The following is an 11,388-nucleotide window of genomic DNA, read 5'->3' on the forward strand; positions in this document are numbered from 1 at the left end:
TACTGGTTGCATGCAGACTAAGCTGAGGGTGTACAATTTGTATATGTGTGTGTATTAATGTGATGAGGTCACAGGCATACATAGCCGTATATACTGTATTAATATATACCATTATTTATATTCCTTGTAGGCATGATATACTGTATTATCTTGTAGTAGAGGTTAGAGTGCGTTCTCTTGGCCTATAGAGTTTCTGCTACACCACGTTAAAGCTATTTCTTGACTGCACATTGTGCATGGCCCCTCTGCAAGCGTATGATGGGCACAACAGTTGCTCTTCCTGTTTGGGCCTAAAAACACCAGAAAACTGGTCTCTAAGAGGATGCCTGTATGAACGGTAAAGTTCAGTCTTGGGAGAAGAAGACCTCTAGGGTAGTTATGGTGGAAAAACTGTTGGGGGAGTCGTTGCTACCACCACAATCAGCGCTATCTCCACTGCAGACACAACGTAAAGCAGCTGCAAAACATAAACATGCTAAAACAAGGGCTGCTTCGGCTGGAAAAAGATCTAGAGAAGATCCCTCAGCTAAGAAGGTGGACGGGTTGTCTGCAGAGTTTGCTAAAATTAAGTATCTACTGTAATTATGAAGTCTATCTGAATCTGAATTTACAAAATGAGGCGAATTGCGTGAATGAAATGAATTGCGATAGTTGAAAAATATGAACTTTGGCGAAAATTCGCTTGCTCTAGTAGTGAGGTGATTAGACGAGGTTGTGAGCGGAGGCAGAAATCCAAAACAAGAGGTTAAAATGGAGGCAAAATAATTGTCGCTGTTTGTGGACACACGGAGCTGTATGATTTTAATTCTTATTTTATAGAAACAGGAATAAAAAGGATCTAGCTTTGAATAAAGTGATTAATGAGGTTGGAGAATCTGGTATGTTGTAAAAACGCTCTTCACTCAATTTGAGTTATATATACATATTGAGACTACAAGGTAGCTAAAGCCGGTAAATTGAGCTTATTCGCCGTGATTTACAACTACTTTCCCGCTAAAGAGTTGATGTGTTTATTCAGAGAAAGTGTGCAAAAAGAAGTGGAAGAGTTTGAGGGACACATATTTAAAGGAGAGGAGAAAGGTGACGGAGAAGAGGAGTGGGTCAGCAGCTGGGTCAGGGAAAAAGTGGAAGTACTGTGCGGTCCTGTCTTTCCTAGACCACTTCGTCTCCCCACGGGGAGGGGGGGATGAGGAGGCCTCAGGGTACGACCAGCCCGAGGACCAGGGCGAGGCATTAGCAGCAGCAGTAGGTGTGTTGACAAGTGAAGCAATACAACAGGGCAGATATGTTGTTGTTTTTTTATGATGAATTAATTTCTCTGTGACAGGTGTATTGTGCAATGTGTGTAATGTTGTATTAATATTTAAAATGTCATGACAGAGGCGACTGGTTCTTTTGATGGCAGTGACCCTGGGTCCCCTCTGCCAGAACCTGCTGCTGCTTCTGCTTCCCCTGCCGGCCCTTCAACATCTGCTGTTGTACCCAGAGGTGTGTACAGGCAATAATGACCATGTTTACATGCATATTATATTTACAGTAAGAACTCATAGCCTCACACAACACTGACGGTTTGTGAATGAGTTTAAGCCTTCTCATTGTACAAAATGTGTTATCATTTGATACAGCACCACCAAGAAGAAGAGCTCAGAGAAGGCCTAGGGAGCAGCCATCAAAGGTGGAGCGGCAGCTCCAAGAAGCACTCCAAACCGTTCCTGTAGTCCCAGCGCCACCTGCACGCTCAGAGGATGAGCTCTTCCTCTTGAGTCTGGTCCCTTCCCTGCAGAGATTGTCGCCTGGGACAAACAAATTTCAAAATCACAAATTAATTTATGAAAGCAGCACAGTTCTGCTTAATTTGGAACAATTAGAGCCTACAGAGTAGTTAAAAAAAAAGAGGCAGAAATCTCTGCAAGGAATGAAACAGACTTTCTCTCCTTTCTCCTCTACTTCACTTTGGAACCCACTCTTCCAAACAAGATCCTTTTTATTCCTGGATGTAAATAGTTGTAAATATACTTTGTATATAGTTTTTATATTATTTATCAGATCTTAAAATAAATGTTCTATACAATGACTAAAGGTTATGGTGTGTTACTTTGTGCACAACATAGTAAATCATTATTTATATTTGTTACATATAAATATTATTTCTATGTTAAGACTAGAATAATTATGGCAAACTATTGTACATTCACTCTAATTGTATCCTATTGCAAATACACTCACAATGGTATAGTAAAATATAGTTATTTGTGATTGGACCAGTGTTGTGGTATAGTGTAATGAGAATGCAGCAACGAGACAGGGATTAATTGTGGAGGCTGGCTCCATTTATCATTTGAAAACAAGAAAACTATAACAATCTAAACTTGTACAAAAAATGATGAAAGATTCACAAGAGTTAAGGATAAAAAAGATAGCAATATTTACAAAACAGGTTAAAAAGATGTGATTATTAACAATATATAAAGTGTGGAAATCAAAAGAAAAACAATATGATGGGAATAATTATCAGAGCTAAACATAAAGGACATAAACAGCACAGTATATAATGAACAAAAATTATTCAGTCGGTTGCCACGGGACTGCTCCGTCGGCAGAAAAGTGGGCCATGAAACTGTTCCTGACCCTGATGGCCTCTCTGGCAGAATTATAGTCTGCAACTCGACCGAGACTCTGCGGCACCTCCTCTGCACCTTGCACTGCCCCCCTCTCAGCAGGTGCCTCTTTAGATCTCCAGCTCCACAGAAAAGCGGGGAGTTCCACCTGTCCTCAAAACCCTCTGCAATGGACCTTCATTCATCTGTGGAGGGCACAGCAATGAACTCCTCCACTAAGCAGTCCCAAATTGCAGTCACCACGTCTGGGACGATCATGCAGACAGTGGAGACACCAACAAGCTGCTGGCGACGGTCCGGAAGGTGCTCCAGTGGCAAGATATCTGAAAGAGAGAGAAAATATAAAATAAAATAAACATTGTTATAAATTCAGAGTGTAATTCCATATTAGCAAATATTCATTTATAATACTTGTGCTTGTCATATCTTCCTTTCTCTTTAGTTTTTTTACAGTTAAATAACAACAAGCTTGATAAAATCCCCTTAATACTTTTCCTTTATTTAGCATTTGCTATGATTTGCATGCTACATTGCAAAAACAGACTATTATTCAATATCATATAGGAGTTACCTGCACAATTCAAAACCCACTTTACTGTTGTAGACGAAAGTTAATAGCCATCTCATTAAAGTGCTGTATTGACAACAGTGTGGTTAGAAGAGAAGACAATATAAAGAGTTTGGTTCCAAAACGCTTTAAATCCATTCCATTCCATTTTCTACCGCTTATCCGAACTACCTCGGGTCACGGGGAGCCTAATTAATTTTGAATTAATTAAAAAATTAATTTTGATTAATTTTGAGTTTTCTTTTAAAGAAAGTGGCAAGATGAAAACCACTATTCTCTGTTTCAAAGTTTCACATAGCATCTTTAGGTTCTATAAACATAAATAATTTGAATCCAGATTTAGATATTTTAAGATTTATTATAAAAACTGATAATTTTTTCCCAAAAATGCAATCAATCCATGACACTTTTTTCCAAATGCAATAAATCTAAACTCAATACAATACTAATCTTACATACAAGCAATGGACTAAAAATAGATTAAATCAGTCATCAATACTAAAATGAATTGGAATCAAATTGTCATGTGTATGTGGAGGTTCTCAGTCATTAATTACATGTAATCACACAGAATATGAAACGATTTGTCCGCCATTTCAAAACCAGGCTTCCGTTCAGGTAATTCCTGAGACTCATTGGTATGATGTACTACTGGCACTGAATTATTTTTTTATCAAATTTGGAAAAAAGCCACGTTCTCATCAGGTCAGACAAAACATCAGTGGTTTATCACAACAACCATCAGGGGGGCAGAAGATCCAGCCAATCTCTTCATGTGTCACAGAAACTGTTGACCTGGGCCTTCCTTCGGTTTGGGAGTATCAGGGCAATGCACACTCCTGGAGTAACAAATTTGGTGTTATGTTCACTAGATGATAATCAAGCAGCCTCTACGTTAAAAGTCTATGTGGCTGCAATTTCAGCACATCATGTAAGAATAGATGGTCAACCATTGGGATCCCATGCCTTGGTTACTTAATTCCTTAGAGGTGCACAGAGACTGCGCACCCCTCAGACCATTTGGGTACCTTCATGGGACCTAAGCCTTGTACTGAAGTCTCTATTACCTCTGTTTGTACCTATGGAGCACAGGGACCTTAAGTGACTCTTTCTGAAGAGAGTATTTATATTGGCCATTACATAGACTAAACGGGTGAGTGAGCTTCACCCGTTGTCCGTAAATGCAACCTGGGTTGGAATGCAGATGGTTCAGGTGTCATATTATTGCCAAATCCACTATTTCTCCCCAAGAGGCATTCTTGTGTTTTGTTATCTGAAAGAGCCATTGAATTAAGCTATCAGGCAAACTGCCACATCAACAGCTGGATATCATCTACATCCAAAACAAGTACTGGGAATTATAGGAATTTTCAGAAATGATTCATAAAAAAAATTATATTGTGATCATATGACAGATTTTTGGTTTCCACTTTGTAGACATTTAGCTTTGTGGACATTTTACGAATTTAATTGTTTTTTTCTTAAAAATGACTACTGATTAGTCGCTTAATAGGACTAGGTGTTATAATTCCACTATTTCAGCACAGTTGAATTGCCCAATTTGACATTTCCAAAGCCTTATGCATGACAGGTGGAAACAGTCAAGAATATGAATAGAGGAAAGGAGGTCTGAGGTTCCACTGGTTCGTCGGGTAGACATCCTCTGTGTTTGGGGGATAAATGATTATATAATAACATAGCATAGGTAACTTTCCTTGCCATTGTCAGAGAGACATCTCATGAGTTGTGTGTCCGATCCCACTTTCATCGCTTCGATTATCCCGGGTGAAAGATGCCTTTTGGTGAGGTGCTCCTGACTATACCCTTTGTATGGTTCCCATCATGGTTTATATGTGTTTGACAATATATGAAATAATAAATCAAATTAACTTCTGAACATTTAAGTTGGTTGATTAAGAACCTAATAAACATATGTCACCAAACAGCTGATGTGGAACACAACATCATGGGGTTTCCACTCCACATTTTATTCCATCACAACCCAGCAGGTTAATTTCACCTAATGTGTCCAGAAGAGGGCGGTCTGTCTCTTTCTCTTATCCAGCCCACAACAACACTCAGAGAAACATACGGTAGTTAAGGGCTCATGCTAAACAACAAATACATAGAGGAATGTGTCACTGTGTGTTTAGTGAGCACATGACACAATATCATTAAAATGAGCAACCCCGACAGAAGACTCCCAACATAACAGAGGGGCTCAGGTTTGATTGAAAAGCGGGGTAAAACGTTCAATAGTTGTCCCACTTTGTTATTTATGAATCATCAGGCCATGGACCGTTTGAATCACGCCTCCCACAAATTTGAATAAATACAGGCAGTCAGACAGGAAGAGGGTTAAAGCACAGACTCATTTCACATTTCTGTATGTAGTCATATGTTGTCAGTGAAAGAATGAGTCCCATGACTCACTGTGCAATCGCAGAAATACAACCACACCCCTGCTTATATATCTATGGACATTGGAATTATTTAATGTGAATGTTGATGGGTTTTGTATGATAAATTGCCTTTGATGTTTGTTTTTTCTAAGTCCATTTAAAAGTATGTGAAAAAGTACTTCAAGTCATTGAGATCAGCATGCTCATCTCCACTATAAGGAAGTGAAACAGGTCTGAAATGAGAATATGCAACAATTTTGTTTTACGTCCTCACACTAATTTAGGTGTGAACTACACTTGAAATTTCTTAGTCTTTAGTGGTATTTGTACTATGTGGTATATTTGTCTGAACACTGCTAATGTCCCTGTATTCGTTTTGCATGCAGTGCTTTGTGCCTGTTAACCAAAATGAAACTTACAACACAAAACAAAACTGTAAAAAAGAACAGCAGGTTTTTATGTTCTCGTGAACTTTGGCCACAGTGAGCAAGTTTACGTGCACTCCTGCACATACACATACAACAAGACACATCATACCAACCTTATTAAGTACACAAACGGTTATTTCATTGTGCGTTTTACAAGAGCAGACAATGATCTTAATGTCAGTTAGCTGAAACTTTGTGTCTGCAGTTGCTTTTTTTCTAAACTCGCTCAAACCATGCAGGATGAGAGCATATCATAAAGAATCACATGGCTTAAGGACGAACTAGTTGTGCCACAAAGCTTTATATTTGCTCACCTTTATAACTCTTATCTTTTTGCTTAAGTGTACTGTATGTGCGCTGAATCACAACGAACACACAGAGAGTTAAAGTACATTAAGATATGACACAGTGTCTTTGGTAGCTGTACCTTTTGACAAAATAAGCCTTAAAAGAAGGACATAGACATTGTATAGTCATTCCAGCAGCCCCTCTTTTGTTTCTGATTTATTTTCAGTACTTATTATTATTCATAGTCTTATGAGCATGACTTCTCTTCTCAGACTAAAAAAGAAGAACTAAACTGAGAACTAAAACTGTGTTTCCAGTATTCCATGGACTGTAACTCAGTATCATGTATAAACAAATCTTATCATACTTTTTGCCAGTAAGAGAGAGATTGTAAAGGTTATCATTACGCCAAACATAAAACGTACAATTTTAGTTGCATAGGCACAATCTATGGTAGCATTGGCAATGAACTACAATTTATTATCAGAATCACAATGAAAGAGCATCACTTCACCTTCAAAAGCAAGTTAATTATAATAAAAAAGTATTTCTTGTTTAAATGGTTATTAACACTGACCTTACATGGACATAATGAAGACTTTTATCCTCCCTTGAAGCAGTGAAATGCAAGAAATTGTATTATGTAGGATTTCCAATTTCCAACGATTGCATATCAGAATAGTGAGAAATAAAAAAGAACTGTGATCTGTTGTCAGATTTCCCACGTTCGACCCAGCTTTTATTATGTCACCATCAAGGGTCCAAATGTTGGTTCTAATCGTTCCCACTGATCTGCGTATAAATAGGCTAACACGCTGTTGCAATATCGTGCAATAAGTATGCCAAAGTAAAATTGTGTGTGCATATGATACGCCAATGTTTGCGTGCACCTTGGTGGAGAGCAGCAATTTTGAAACATACATGAAGTGGAAACACTGAAATAATTAAAATATTTCAGTTTGGGTTATAATAAGCACACAGCCTAACATTAGTTTTAGGGTTTGTGCACAGGATTGTAGGACAAATTACTGTTTAATATGTACGCCCGCTAAAATAGCCGTATCATGTAGGCAAAAATAGGTGTATTGTATGCATGCACGATTGAACTTCGGCCAACGTATTACACGGTATTGCAACAGCGCCTGTTATTTATACACTATTTATGAGAATGGGTTCGTTTGTTAGACACAAGAGACACTTGAAAAGGAACTTCAGTTGGTGCATTACAGTCAATGTGACATCTCAGGACAGTCAACAACAGGCCTGTACCTCTTCTGTCCTGCTCCACAGTTTCAGATAAAACAAACTTGATGCCAATGATAGAGTATTCCCTGAAAGAAGGTCAATAGACAGATAAATGGTCCATGCCTGTGTTTGGGCGCTCTCAAACAAATGAACACACAGACAATGGTCTCCTTGCAATACAGTAAGGGATTCATTTTTGTGTGTCAGTTGGCAACAAACTACATGGATAATGCCAAATAAATTGTTAAATCTTAAAGCATTTCATAAATTCATAAAAGAATAGTCATAAAACAAGATAGACCTGTATATAGTCTGTTTCAGCGGTAACAACAGACACACATTATGAGGCCCAAGCATAACTTCAGGTAGAACTCTTCAAAAAATAAGTTACTTTTGAGTAGTTTTAATTGAATTGAATACAATAATATAAAATAAAATATGAATTGTAATATTATGTTAAATGTTAATTATTGTAAATTTAAATATTCAATGTAAATTAATTATAATATAAACTAAATGAAACATAAAATAACTAGTTATATTATAAACTAACAAAGCAAAGAGTGAAGTGGTTTTAGTCGACTTTTTAATACATTAAAAATATAAAGAATATGACAGAACAAGTGTGAGGGAACGAAAGGAAACCTGTGGAATACAGTTAGAAATGGTGTTGTGAGCAGGACGCTGTCGCAGAGGACCATTGATGATTCAATGCAAATGGGGAAAATAATGGAAGTCATTCTGTCTGCTAAGTTCTGTCTGCTGATTTCAGCTCCATTGTCACCATGGAAATGTGTGAATCAGACCCAACGTATCTGCTTCTATTTAACATTGAGGATCTTTAGTTGCTCAAGGCTTTTTTAGACCGGATAAAACCGCAGCGCATTGAACAGTGAGGCTATCACACATTTGTTATCACACATTCACGCTTAATCTCATTTTAAAGGAATACTTTAACCAAAAATGAAAATTATGTCATCATTTAGGGGCAGTTGTGGCCTAATGGTTAGAGGGTTGGACTCGTGACCAGAAGGTTGCCGGTTCGATCCTCAGGTCAGGCGGGTAACGATTGAGGTGTCCTTGAGCAAGGCACCTAACCCCTACTTGCTCCCCGGGCGCTGCAGCGATAGCTGCCCACTGCTCTGGGTGTATGTGTGTTCACCACTTGCTGTGCGTGTGTTCACTACTCTCTGGATGGGTTAAAAGCAGAGGTATATCTCGGATATGGGTCACCATAACTGACAAATTAGTCACTTTCACTTTCATTTATTCACCTTGGAGTTGTTCCAAATTCCAAGAATGTCTTTGTTCTGTGAACAATAAGATATTTTGAAGAATGAAGGACAACAAATGGTCTGGAGCACTTTTGACCACCATTGTATTTTTACCTACTGTACTAGTCATTGGGGGGCAAATATCTTTCTCTGTATTCATATTCAAGAAATACATTTATACAGATTTGGAACAACGTGAAGGTGAGTAAATAATGACCGAATTTTTAAGTATCCCTTAAATGATTGCACCAAAACATAAAACCTAGAAACTCTGCACTACATTTCCATTTCCCTATGCATATAATTCAAGCTTTTGTCTTCCTCCTATTATATAGCCTCAGTCCCTCCTGCATCCTTTTCACAGAGCAGCACACTTCCATTGAGCTCAACAACAATACCTGCATCTAACACACATACACAATAGTAGGCGGTTTCCCGGAAAGGGGTTATTTTAAACCAGGACTAGGCTTTCGTTTAATAAGCAACTTTAAGTAGTTTTAACAAACATTTCTTCCTAAAACATTACTGCTGTATCCTACTGCACTTTTTGAGACAACGCAAAGGCATGTATTTTAGGATGTAACAATACAGCCCATCCCCATACACTGTCCCCAAACAACCCCCACAAAAAAATACAAGCTCAAGGGTTTCTCTGTAATATTCTTCAGATTGTCAGCCTAAGAATAATGTGAGCTGTATATGTAGTGTCCTTGTTGTGAGGCGGGTCTAACTGCTAGCAGAGCTTGTGTAAGCCGAAGGATCAGCAGCACGAGTCTTCTTTGTGCCCGAGTTGCTTTGCTTGGCTTAAGCTCATCACTGTTACTTTTTTCTCCCTGTGCTAATGGATTAAAGTGAGGTAAATGTGGAGTCTGACAGCGAGGAGAGAGACACTGTGCTTGCTGATATACAGAAAGGGTGTTTGGGTATTTATAGGTTGAACATGGTGCTTTGAGGATTGATGCAAGTAACTGTTCAAAAGCATTAGGTATTAACAGTAGACAGTAATGGAACAGTATCCATTTGGTTTACAGTGCGAGTCCACATTTCTCCAGCGCTCCTCCTCCTAAATGCACACTATTGATTCACCCCCTAGCACTTTTGCATCCTTCAAATAGAAAGCAGAGGTATACTTAACATCTAAAGTGCACACAAATGCGCATGGACTTAATAAAGGGTTTCGTTTCCAAAAAGCATCGTAACCTTAAGTTGATCTTAGAGCCATCGTCACCAATGATGGTTCGATCATCGTAAGCTTACAATGTTTTTGGGAAATGCAGCCCAGATCAGTTACAGCATACATAAACGATTACATTCCCACATATATTAGATTCCCTGTCAAAATGTACAAAATACCTTAAATTGAATATAATAATGGGCAATTTCAGCGTTATGGGTGCGACATAAAAACACTCTGTATTTGTTACCCATATACTGTACCATTTGTTAATATTTTACTAGACCCTAAATACTTATCTGACTATGAAAATTCATGGAGTAAAATAAACCAAATGCTTTAAAAACCCATGACACTTTTGATATCAATGCTGTATAGTATAGTAAAAACCTTGAGTAAACTCTTTTTTCATGTTGATGTTGATATTTTCACGGAATTGCCCTAATATTGAACCAACAATATTAAAGGACAAGTTACTTTTATTCAATTAGCAAAAAAATGAATGTCAATTACATAATCTAAAATTCTGTAAAATTATAATAGATTTAATTTTTATTTTGTATGTGCTTTAGGATTGATCAAAAATTATATTGTAATGTCTGTATATTCCTTCAGATTTTCTGTACTTTGCTCTACCATTGCACCCATATGTCAAGCTGACAAACCAACATCGCATTACTGGGTTAATGTTCTCAATCAAACTGCAGTCAAAGTCGTGCCAACAAACAGATTAAAGTCGTGTGAGGATTTGTAGGGGTTAAAAGCTGCTATTCCAAAGGATTGTGCTCTTGTTTAGATACACAGCCCTGAAGGGGTGTGTTCTCATTCTTGCTGTATATGGTACGTTAACAGGAAACAGATGTCTTAAAAATAACACATGCCACCCAAACCCAGCGTTACATTTTCACATTTGGCAAATGCCTTTTTGCAAAGCAACTTACAGTGCATAAAAGGAACACATATTTGAATAGTTTCTGTGTGTTCCTTTGAAATCGTACCCAATGACCTTGTGTGCTGCTAACACAATGCTTATACAAACTGAGCTACAGTTACAGCATCAACGCTCCGCCCCACATTTGGATGCAATTAATCACAGAGTGATTTTTTTGCACGAGTTGAAACATTGCATAACCACAATTCCTTTCAGCAACAGCACATTTAGGGGAATAACAGAATACAGAGCTAACAGAGTGTAGACTGTGGCGGAGTTCAGTACTGTTTGTAATGCACAATACTTTATAAGTAGTATGATTGCATTCTATAGCCTATATTGTGTTGTATATGATAAAATAAAGATTAAAGAGCAAATAATATTTGTAAAGCATCAGAGCACTTTATGTAAAGCAGCCTTTTATGGAATCACGAATCATAACTGTGGATAAGGGGGTGGG

The sequence above is a fragment of the Triplophysa dalaica genome, chromosome 11 (assembly GCF_015846415.1).
Source record: "Triplophysa dalaica isolate WHDGS20190420 chromosome 11, ASM1584641v1, whole genome shotgun sequence".
In the NCBI taxonomy this organism is placed as follows: Eukaryota; Metazoa; Chordata; class Actinopteri; order Cypriniformes; family Nemacheilidae; genus Triplophysa; species Triplophysa dalaica.